The sequence below is a fragment of the Gracilinanus agilis genome, chromosome 5 (genome assembly GCF_016433145.1).
Source record: "Gracilinanus agilis isolate LMUSP501 chromosome 5, AgileGrace, whole genome shotgun sequence".
Lineage (NCBI taxonomy): Eukaryota > Metazoa > Chordata > Mammalia > Didelphimorphia > Didelphidae > Gracilinanus > Gracilinanus agilis.
In genome coordinates, this window is record NC_058134.1 from 67,626,173 (window position 1) to 67,637,671 (window position 11,499).

Here is an 11,499-nt window from a genome sequence, read left to right on the forward strand (position 1 = left end):
CATTTTGTTATGCCTTTTTACAATATTAATGTCACTTTCCAATGGCATCCTGCCCTACCCAACTTACCCTCGTAACATGGAAGTATAGTTAAGTATAACAAATAAACACACTGGTCATGCCTGACAGTGTAAACTTCATTATGCACTTATATTTCAGCACCTTTCAGTCAATAGGGGGAAAGCATGCTTTACAGTTGGGTCCTTTGAAATAATCATTGATGATTTCATCAATCAGAGTTTTCATGTCTTCTAAAATTTTCAGTTTATTTCAGTCATTGTGTAAATTGTCTCCTGGTTCTATTTACTTCACTCTTCATGAGTTCATGCAAATATTTCCTGAATTTCTCTGAATCCTTCATTTCCCATGGTGCAATAATATCCCATTACATTCATATGCCATCTTTGTTTAACATTCAACACCATTGGTCACCTACTTTATTTCCAACTCTTTGCCAACACAAAAATATTGTTTTTTGTTATATTTAGTATTGTTAACTAAGTAATTAGCTAAGTAATTTTCTCTACTACCTTCTCAGAATAGTAGAGCTAGTCTCACTGTTTTCACTTTTTTGTATATTATTCATTCAAAAATATTTATTGGGCATCTCTGACTTGAGCAACATAGGATACAGGAAAGATAAAACATAGTACTTTCTTTAGAGGAACTTCCCATCCAATGAGGGAGATAAGGCTTATTTAAAGATAGCTAAAATATATGGGTGCATGTGGTAAATGCCATATGAGTTATACTTACAAAGTGCTATGTAGCTCGAAAAAGAAAAATTATCTGGGATTAGTCAGGATAGGAATTAAAAGTAAGCCTTAAATATTGGGTAAGATTTAAATAGATAGAAAGAAGGTAGGAAAAGGAATGGAAACATGGAAGAAAAGCCTGGGGCATTCTCTTCCCCCTCACATGATTTCTTCAAAGGGGCTTTACTGGAAATTTTCAGGACTAAAACTACTAGCTTTGGCTAAAGCTAATGCATAGATATAATGTGTGTGCTCAAAGTTCCACTACCATTTCTAATATAATTCTTGTGCAAAGCCACTCTATTTTTTTCATCTAATGGCTTTCAAGAATTTTGAAATTAGTCAAGAACATTTTGCACATGGTCTGAACCTTTGATTTAATAGAGGTTGTTGGGCTTTGTTCACACCTATTATTAATCGCCTGATTGACTCAACAAGTATTCTCAGCTGACAAAGGTATTAGGGAAAAATGATATGATTGACCCAGCTGATCCTCATCCTAACATAAAGAATAGGAGAGAGGTTCATACCTAAATCAAGTGAGCAAAGAAATAAAGATCTAAAAGTGATACTTCCTTACTTCCACACCATTCCCTTTACCCCAGGTTCAGATTCTGTAATGCCTCTGTCCCCTATCACAGTTCTTGGGTCCAATCCAGGGTGAGCTTTCTTCTTTTCTAGGTCAGTATTCTTCCCCAGTCCATCTCTTTCACTGTCTGCATCTACCCTTTTGTCAATTTTCAATCTTGTGGATTATCATGATACCCAAAGCTCCTGGTCAACCTTAGAATTCCTCAGAGTTAAACCAGTAGTGGCTTTGTCTTACATTCATATTCTTCATGATCACCTTACCTAGGAACTCCTCCTCCTCTTTCTTTCTTTCTTTCTTCTTCTCCTCCTCCTCCTCCTCTTCCTCCTCCTCTTCTTATTTCTTCCAGCAATCCCTGCTATAGCTTTTTACAGACATTGAGCCTAATATTTTTATTCCATCCTGCACATAGTTGAAGAAAAGGACTCACTAAAATCTCTTGAAAGTGCTCAGATTCTTATCTGCTATACAGGAAACTAGTGGGAGATAAATCTAGGAAGGTAGCTTGAGGCCATATTATATAGGGCAGTGATGGGCAAACTACAGCCCATGGGCCAGATGTGGTCCCCTGAAATGTTCTATCTGGCATCGGGACATTATTCCTAATCTAACAAATACAATAAGTAGGATACAATACAATGACACTTCTAAAGAGTTGCCTTAGAAACAGACTGACAGATGAGCATTTCCTTTCCTTTGGCCCCCTCTTTAAAAAGTTTGCCCATCACTGATATAGGGCATCAATTGCTGGGCATTCAAAGAAGTTAAAATTTTTTTATTTTCCCTTTAAATTAGGTTTCCTCATTATGAAATTTTATTTCCTATCCAATCCCTACCCCTGAAAGTAGTCCCTCTCTCATTTAAACTGGATTTTTATGTTTTTGCCTTAAATATGGGAGATAGGGATGGAATTCTTTTGATGTCAATTAACATAGTACAACAAGGAAGCATAGCATGGGACCATGAAACCTGGGGATATCAGAGGAAATAATACACCCCTAATTGTTGACACTCAGGGAAATAAACCCCAGTTGTTCTACCCTACTTGCACCACTGATTACAATATTTCACATTAAAGCTTTTAAAAACTTCAATGGAAATGAGTCAAATAAAATATTTACAAGCCAGAGCAAAAGTATAAAAAACTAGGTTATGATATAGTAACACTTATATGTAAAAACCAAGATTCATAAACAAATTTTCAGTTTTTCTTCCAGAAACATTAATGACTTTGCAGTAGACAAATGACACTGTAATTTGTATGGCCAATAAAACAAATTAGAATCTCTTTATGGATCAGCTCAAGTACCACTGCCTTTAAGAAGCCTTTCCTGATTCCCCTACTTGTCCTTATCTCTTTCTTTTTATATGTCCCATATTATGAACAGGTTGTAACCCCAAGCAGATTATAAGTTCCTTAAGGTTGGAGCCTGCCTCACTTTTGTACTTATATTCCCAAGGCATGGCACAGTACCTGGCACATAGTAGAAGCTTAATAAATGCTCCTTAACTAATTTATTGATTGAAAGTCTTGAATTGCTGGCCAGAATTAGATATATACTATCATATCATGGAAAACAGCACAATCTGGGTTGGGCAATCATTTAATGAATCAGACCATATAACATTTCTTTCTGCATTTCAAAGAAAACAGTAGTCCAAAATTAGTCTGATAGATGGATGATAAAATCAATATGAAATATGAAAACATCTCCATGCCCTTGTACTTCAGTCTTAAGTGAGTTATGAAGCTGTTTCCCAATGTGAATACTTCCCATGCTCCACCAGGCAAAGTGATCATTCTCTTTCTACCTTTTCCCTCCTCTCGTTGCCCATTCCCAAAAGTTTTCCTGCCTGTAATTCAAACAGATCCACAAGTCTGACATAAAGGCATAACCTTACATGGAAAATGACAATTCTATCCATCTTATATCAAAATATCTATTTAGGAAAAGCACCCCGTCTAACATCTGTTTATTCTAATTTTTGAGATGACTTTATACATTCAGTGCTTCTCCTAATTCTAACTATCCCACTTTTAGAGCTTATACAACTTAGAAACTTAGAAAGTGGAAAGGCAGTTGCCAATGTTTTAACAAATTCATCCCAAAGAAATATTAAAGAGCAGTATCTTCTTCTTGTCCTCATCAGGCCAACAATGAATCAATCAAGAAGCAACTAGATGGCAAAGTGGATAGACAGCCATGTTTGGATACGGAAGGTCCAGGGTTCAAATTTGGCCTCAGACATTTCCTAGCTGTGTGATCCTGGATAAGTCATTTAACCCTCATTGCCTAGCCTTCACCAATTTTTGCCTTTGGAACCAATGCTTAGTATTAATTTTAAAACAGAAGGTAAAGGTTTTTATTTGTTTTTTGAAGGGAAGAAGAGGAAAAGGGAGAAGGAGAGGAGAAGAAAGAAAGAGAATGGAGAGGGAGAAGAAGAAGGAGAAGCCCTTACCAATCTTCTTCTGTGTGCCAGGCACATATCACCAAATATATACAAAATTTGTAAATAAATAAGAAAAGAAACAAAAAACATGGTAGGTATGCTTACTAGGTATTCAGAAGTGAGAGGACAGAACGTAGTACTAATTAACAAATCTGAGTAAGACTTGTCAGAGCTTTAGGACAATAATTCCAAATGTCCAGAGTAAACTGCCTAACCAAAAGGGCACCACAGGAAACAAAGCTGCCTCTGCAGAAGCTGCTCTCTTAGAGAAAAGCTGTTCTACAATGTGAATTCTTCCCATGCTCCACTAAGCAAAAAGATCATTCTCTTTCTCTTCTCCCAGTCCCCATTCCCAAAAAGTTTCCCTGGCAGTAATTCAAACACATCCACATATTAGACATAAAGGAGGGAATATTGAGTTGGTAGGTAATCTTAGGTTTATCCCCCTTCTTTATTAATATTTGTAATCATAAGCTACTAAAGCTAAATGCACACACTTGTGACATGGTCCTACTATTGGTTTTCCATATGGTTAGGAAGAGTACCACAAGGTTTGCTAAGGCAATGGAGGAAGGCATAGGGAAGACAGGGGAAAAGTAGCCAATAAAATTTAGGATCAAGGCTTTTACCTTCCACTAAAATCTCATTCTGGTGCTTCATTATAGCATTGATATTACCCTGGATTCCTGAAGGTCATACCAACAAGCCCAAGCATTGGTAATTTCCATGGACCTAGAAAGGCTTTGAATTTTAATTAATTCATTAATTAATTTGTATGTTTGTTACATTAAAATATCCAGTAAACTACCTCTCCCCTTCCCCCATTAGAGAAGGTATCATTTGACAAAAAAAGATATACTTAAATATAAAATTATATCGTACTTATTTCTATTTATCAGTTCTTTTTCTGGAGGTAGACATGCACAAGTCATTCTTCAAACAATATTTCTGTTGCTGTGTATAATGTTCTCTTGGTTCTGCCCATTTCACTCTTCATAATTTTATATAGGTCTTTCTATGTTTTTCTAAAATTAACCTCCTCATCATTTCAAATGGGACAGTCACATTCCATCATAGTCATATGCCGCAAAGCAGACCTATATGTAGCCCTGCAAATTTCTTGTCTAAGGACCTGTCTAGCTAAATTTAAAGAGGCTCGTCACCAAATTAGTGATTAATTTTTTGCCATGGTAACCTATGTTTAAAAATATTATCAAAATCTTAATAACCATAAATAAAAACAAATAATCAGATAAATATACAAAATAAGGAGTATAGTAGAAATGAAAGAGAATGTCAAGTCATAAGACCTAGATTCAAATCCTACCTCTTCTATTTTCTATGTAAACTTGGGCAAATCATTAAAAACTTTTGTGTCTCAGTTCCCTCATCTGTAACATGAAAGGATTCTCCTGGATGATCTCCAAGGTCCCTCCCAACTCTAAATCAACGATCCTTTGATCCTTAGTTTTTGACAAAGTAGAACCAAAGAATTAATAAGTAAAAGCCATCTTCCTCTAAATCTGTCTGAAGTTCTACTTCCTTGGCTTTGGAATTTTATTTTTTCTTTCTTTTTCTTTTATTTCTAGCCATTGTCGATGTGCATACAGCTCTGGTTCTGCATTCATATTGCATCACTTAATATAGATCTCTTCTCCATTACTTGCATGATTTCCAGTCATCACTTCAATAGCACTCTACTAGTCTATTAATATACATAATTTAGCCATTGTCCAATTACAAAGTAATGGTAATTGGTTTGTATTATAATTATTTGCTATTGGAATTATTTTATTTATTTGTAATTATTTGCTGCTGTGAAATAGAGCAGGATATCTTTGTAATACTTATAAGATGATGTCCTCAAAATAGAATCACTGGGATTGAGGGTGTGGACTCGAAACTACCACACCAATGCAACTACCAACAATTTGGAAATTGGTCGTGATCAAGGACACATGACAAAACTAGTGGAAATGTGCATCGGCCATGGGGGGGGGGCGAAGGGGAAAGTAGGAGCATGAATCATATAACCATGTTAAAAATGAACATTAATAAATGTTTGAAAAAAATTTAAAAATTAAAAAAAAATAGAATTACTGGGATGAAAGGTATAGACGGTTTGGGGACTCTTTGCACATTGCCATATTGCTCTCCCAAATGCCTCTTCCATCATCTATGTATTAGAATTCCTGTTTTCCCACAACTCTAGCAACATTTAATCCCATTTCTTTTTTCTTTTTTCCAGTTTTTTTTTTTATTTTACTGAGGCCAAGGTGCCATCTTAAGGTTTTCTTGACGTGTAATTCTCAAATTAGGAGTTCTTTGCTGCCGTCATGCTTTATACTCTGGTCCAGCAATTGGGCCCTGGATAACAATCTTTCAGTTTTAGAGCCTTTTCCCTGGGACGTGTTATCCTTATTGAAGAATATCTTATATAGCCTATTATATACCTAGACAGCCTGGTCATGTTTCACTTTACAGTGAAACATCTCAACTCTTTTTGAGTTTCCACACACAAACACACATGGTATCCAATGTCCTCAGAAGTTTTTATTGAATAGCAATTCAGTTTCCTACGATTTTATACTTGTGAGTTTATCAAACACTAAATTTTTGTACATCTTGGACTCCATCATGAGGTTCTCTCCTGGGATTCATTGATTTCTTGCTTTAGTCTTTTTCTGGTCGGTGGTTGGAAGCTAAATTTAAACATTCAGCTGGCTCATACATGGCATAAGTAGATATCTGACTTTAGAACTGGCCCCTTCTCCAAGGGAATCTATGATTGGTTCCCTTCTTTGGGGTTTGGGAATGAAAGAGAAAGAGGGCCCTTAGGTGGACACTTGTTACTTCCTTCACCTTTCTAGGGGGGTTGAGCTTAAATGCTGATAGTGTGGAATATATAATATTTGGGGGAGCCCAAGTTATGTGTCACTTTCCCTGATTATAATCAAAAAGATGATAATACTTAGCTTACCCTCAACACAAAAGAATAGCAAATGGCAAGAAAACATATTATCCAAGTAAATGGTAATAAAAAATCAGAGAAGTTAATAATGAATATACAACAGCAAATGGGTCCTTGATAGAATTGAAATGAGATCTCAGGTCAAACCAGAAGAGAGAACAGTCTCACAAAGAAGTCAGCTCTTAGCAGTCTCTAGGATTGTAGCTACTGAAAGTGAAGGGATATGGTAAAAAGCCAACTTCTCCCTCATTTCTCCAGCTCTTTAGGCTCTTCCTAGCCATGCAAGAATTTATGACTTAGGGGCAGCTAGATGGTTCACTGGATAGAATGGTGGGCTTAGAATCAGGAAGATTCGTCTTCCTGAGTTCAAATCTGATCTCAGATACTTTTTAAAAATTATATAAAACATACTTTCAGTCAGTAATGACTTTATCACCTTCAAAATTCACATAATTCTTAGTTTGTACTTCTTTAATACAAATATCACATTCAGGACAACTAGACAGCTCAGTGGATAGAGAGCCAAATCTAGAGTCAGGAGGTCCTGGGTTCAAATTTGAACTCATACACTTCCTATCTGTGTGACCTTGGGCAAGTCACTTAACCCCAATTGCCTAGCCCTTATCACTCTACTGCCTTGGAACTGAAATTTAGTATCAATTCTAAGATAGAAGGTAAAGGGGTTTTTTTTTAGTCTTTAACTTGCTTCTCTTGACCTATCTCGAAATCTTTCTCCCATCTCTAAAAAAGTCCTTTCTTTGCTAACATGCAAAAAAGCATTCTCTCAGATATTCAAAAGTCATATATGCCTCCACTTATGCAGCACATAGATAATAGCATCAGAAAAACCACCCCAGGCTTGGGCAGAAGCAAAGTTATAATTTTTAAATTATATTTTGATATGCAGTAATGATAGTTTTCATTTCCAGGTTTTCTTTTTCATCACAGCAACTCCTGAGGACTGTCTGCTAAATGACAAAGGGACTATGAACTGTGCCAGTAGAAGGAATAATCAAATTCATGAAATCACAAATTTTGGAGCATTACCGACTTTATCTCTGGAAAGTTCCAAAACTCTCCTCCCTATTCCAGACCAGGAACATACATCCCAAACTCACATCCATCAAAGAAAAGGAATATCCAGGAATAAATATGGTGAGATCCTGCCTGAGAACTCTCTGATTGAACTGCCATGGTCTCACCTAAGTGGAAAGTCACCATCACTTTTCTACTTAGATAGTACTTTAAGGTTTGCAAAGCACTTCTCTCCAAAACCCTGTGAAGTTAATGGCAAACTGGAGTCCAGAAAGGACATATGACCTTTTGAAGGTCACAAAATGAATAGCAGAACTGGGGTTCAAGCCAATCTTCTAACTACAAGTTTGGTGCCTTTTTTATAGCAGCATGATTAGAACAATCCTCACTGCCTGGGAAGACTTTTGTAAGAAGGAGCTGAGATACATTCTCTTCCTCAACTAACAGAGTGGCTGCCAAATCCTCAAAACCAAATGTCAGGCATGTAGGGAAATCTCAGTTCTTGAATCAAAGGGCAGCTTGGCCTCCCAATGCTCCCGCAATTAGGCAGGTGCTTTAAAAGCCCCATAAATGATGAGTCTAAATAAACCTAGCAGCTATACGCCGAGCTGTATGGCTGCTTCTCTATTTGGAATCCTATTTCCCACTGGGGGTAGAGTGGAAGAGGGTATATTTGCCCTAAAGATTAGAGATGTCAGAACCTAGACTTCTCATGGAGGAAAAGTAATTAAAAACTTATTACAGCTGGCAAGGAAATGCCTTTCAGAAAGACTTTCAATTTATTGAAACTATGGTAACTTTGCAAATTTCAACAAAAATTCAATTACCCACTAGAAAGAAATGAAGACTCAAATACATTCCCTTGATGCAAATTCAGATTTCCATCAAAATGAAACCAGGAATCTGAGTTCTGTAGCCATACTTTCTTTTATCTTCTTATTTCAGTTTTAAAGTTGGGAGAATTAAAGGTATCAAAAGAATAGAGTTCTCTTCTTTATTCACTTCCCTTTATATTGTTTGAATATGGCCCATATCCATTTGGTTCTCCCATCCTGTGACCCACAAGGGGAAAAGCCCTGGATGTCATGCAAGGAAAATGTGTTCAAGCCTAGTGGCTAGTGTGTTTGTATGTGCATAAATTATATATTTATACTACTATACTAATTTTGTTCATATTATAAAATATGCAAGATATTTAAAGGTAAAATAAATAATTATTTAAAATATTTTATTCTATTTATTATTAGTAATGAAACTTTTTACGATACGATTGAAGAGTCTTTTTTTTTGACTGTGTGTATCCTGAGGAAAACTGAAATCTTGTAATAATTGTTTATTAGTAGTTAATCATTCAATTAACTTAATCATTGTAATTAATCAAGCAGATAAATGTTTTTGTTAGATTTTTTTCCTTAAAGGTATCACTATAGGTTATAGTAGTCAGTAAATAGGACAGCTTTTCATCGAGGTCCATGTTTCTCTGTGTGTAGGTATTCACCATAAATGATACAAAAATAAGCCAGTGGATTATGTGTTTGATTTCAGTTCAACAGAAAGTTTCCAGTATCAATCTATCCCTATTTTTATGGTTCTGTTCAATGAATGATAACTTTGATGTCCTATTCCTGTTTGGATATTTTGGCTGTGTTTTTGTCTAGAGGAGAAGAATAATGGGAAACATTTCACTGGATCATAGAATACATGTATATTGAGGTTAAAAAGATCACATGGGGCCAGGTTTCAAAGGGCTTTAAATAGCAAACAAAAGGGTTGATATTTGATCCTAGAGTAAATAGGGAAATAGGAAAGTTTACCTAGCAATGGAGTTACATGGTCAGATCTATACTTTAGGAAAATACTCTGATGTGTGGAAGATGGACTAGAGAGGAGAGAAACTTGAGAGGGAAACCAATTCAGAGGACATTAGAACTGTCCAGACCAAAAAATGAGAGTGGCTGGAATCAAGATGATGACTGTGAATGGAAAGGAGATAGATGAAGGATGTTGTGGACCTAGAAATGACAGGATTTGGCAACTGTGTAGATATGTTGGATGAATGAAAATGATGAGTTGAAGATGACCAAGGTTGTAATAAAAAAATTTTTTTAATGCATTGGAAATGAACTCATCTTTTCTATACCTATTCACCATCTATAGATAATTAGATCAGATAATTAGGGAAAATGAACTTATGAGCTTGGACTGTGGTCTTTACACCTTTTATATTGAGCTACTCAAGTATGTTAAAAGAAATAATTTTTTCTGAAAGTAAATTAATGACATGAAATGACCCAGCCCTTTGGGGGCTACTAACTAGAAAAGTGATAGTGTATGCAGGATTGATTAAAAGGACAAAGAAGGCAAAAAAAATAGGAGATATGGGCGAAACATAAAGTTATCCTACTACCTCAGGACTCCCAGGAGCCAACCAGCTTCTCAGTTCATTCACACCTATTAAACAAATCCTCATATTTTTTCCATATAGATTTTCCATTATCAGGTCCACTGTACTTCCTCAATACTCTTAAGATGGTCTTGATTATAAGCAATCATGTGCCATTTTTCATCTTCGTATTATCCCCAATGCCCAGGCCTATATCTCAAATGTAGCAGATGCTAAATAAAGGTTTATTTATTGAATGGTATTGATGGTGACCCCTGGTTGGCTGTGAGAGTATCTCTGAGGGGATGGAAGCTACCAAAGGAGAACGTTTGGAGCTAGCAGGAATTCATTCTGGAAATTGCATTGATTTAGATCTGATTCAGATCTAAGTGAAAATTACAAATTATAACAAAAAATCTGGCTTTCCCCAATGCTCTTTCCAATATAATTCAAGAAAATTGGGAGCAAGTTTTATTCTGGTGGACTCTACCCTATGGATTTTATTGAGTTCCACTGAAACAAGACTTAGAAAAGCAGAGACATAATAGCCCAGTATCTAGTGAATAACAGCCGTCTGAGAATGGGAACATTGGTCTGAGATCTCTCTCTTATCCTCAGCTGCAGGAGACCACTCATGTGCAACAGCAACGAGCACATTATAATGATAAATCAGCGAGGGCCTTTCCCCAAAGGGCCCCTTTCCTAGTACCCCACAAAATCAGGTTGGCAAGTATGGAAAATATATTTCCACTTTCATAAACTTCATGCATAGAGGAAGCAGCCTTTCGCCGGAGTGGGGGACCCAGTAAAAAATCTGCTTTATAAAATGCTCAGCATACACTCATAAACCCACTAACTAAAATAAAAATACAGCCTTCCGGGAAAGAGACTATATCACCTTTTCAAGTTCTTGTGGTACAATGGCAACACTATTTAATTCAAGACCTGGGTTCAAGTTCCTTATTACTCATGTGTTTTTGGTTGAGTTACTAACCTCTCTGGACCTCAGTTCACTCAACTTCAAAATAAGAGAGTTGAAACATGTTGTCTCTGAGGACCCTTCCAGTATCCTGTATCTATGATCCTACCTATGATCCAAGAACCATGATGGAAGTGAGTATCAATTGATCCCTGATGAGTATGTAAATCCTTTCCATGACATTGGTCAGTGGAGCCTAAGTACTAAATGAGAGAAAGGAGACCTTAGGTTGTTAATAGAGTATTGATCCCCCAAAGTCAGGATTAACAAGAATTGGGCAGGATGGAATAACACTGACTTGTTGACTTCATATCTACTATGATGAATATATGTATAAG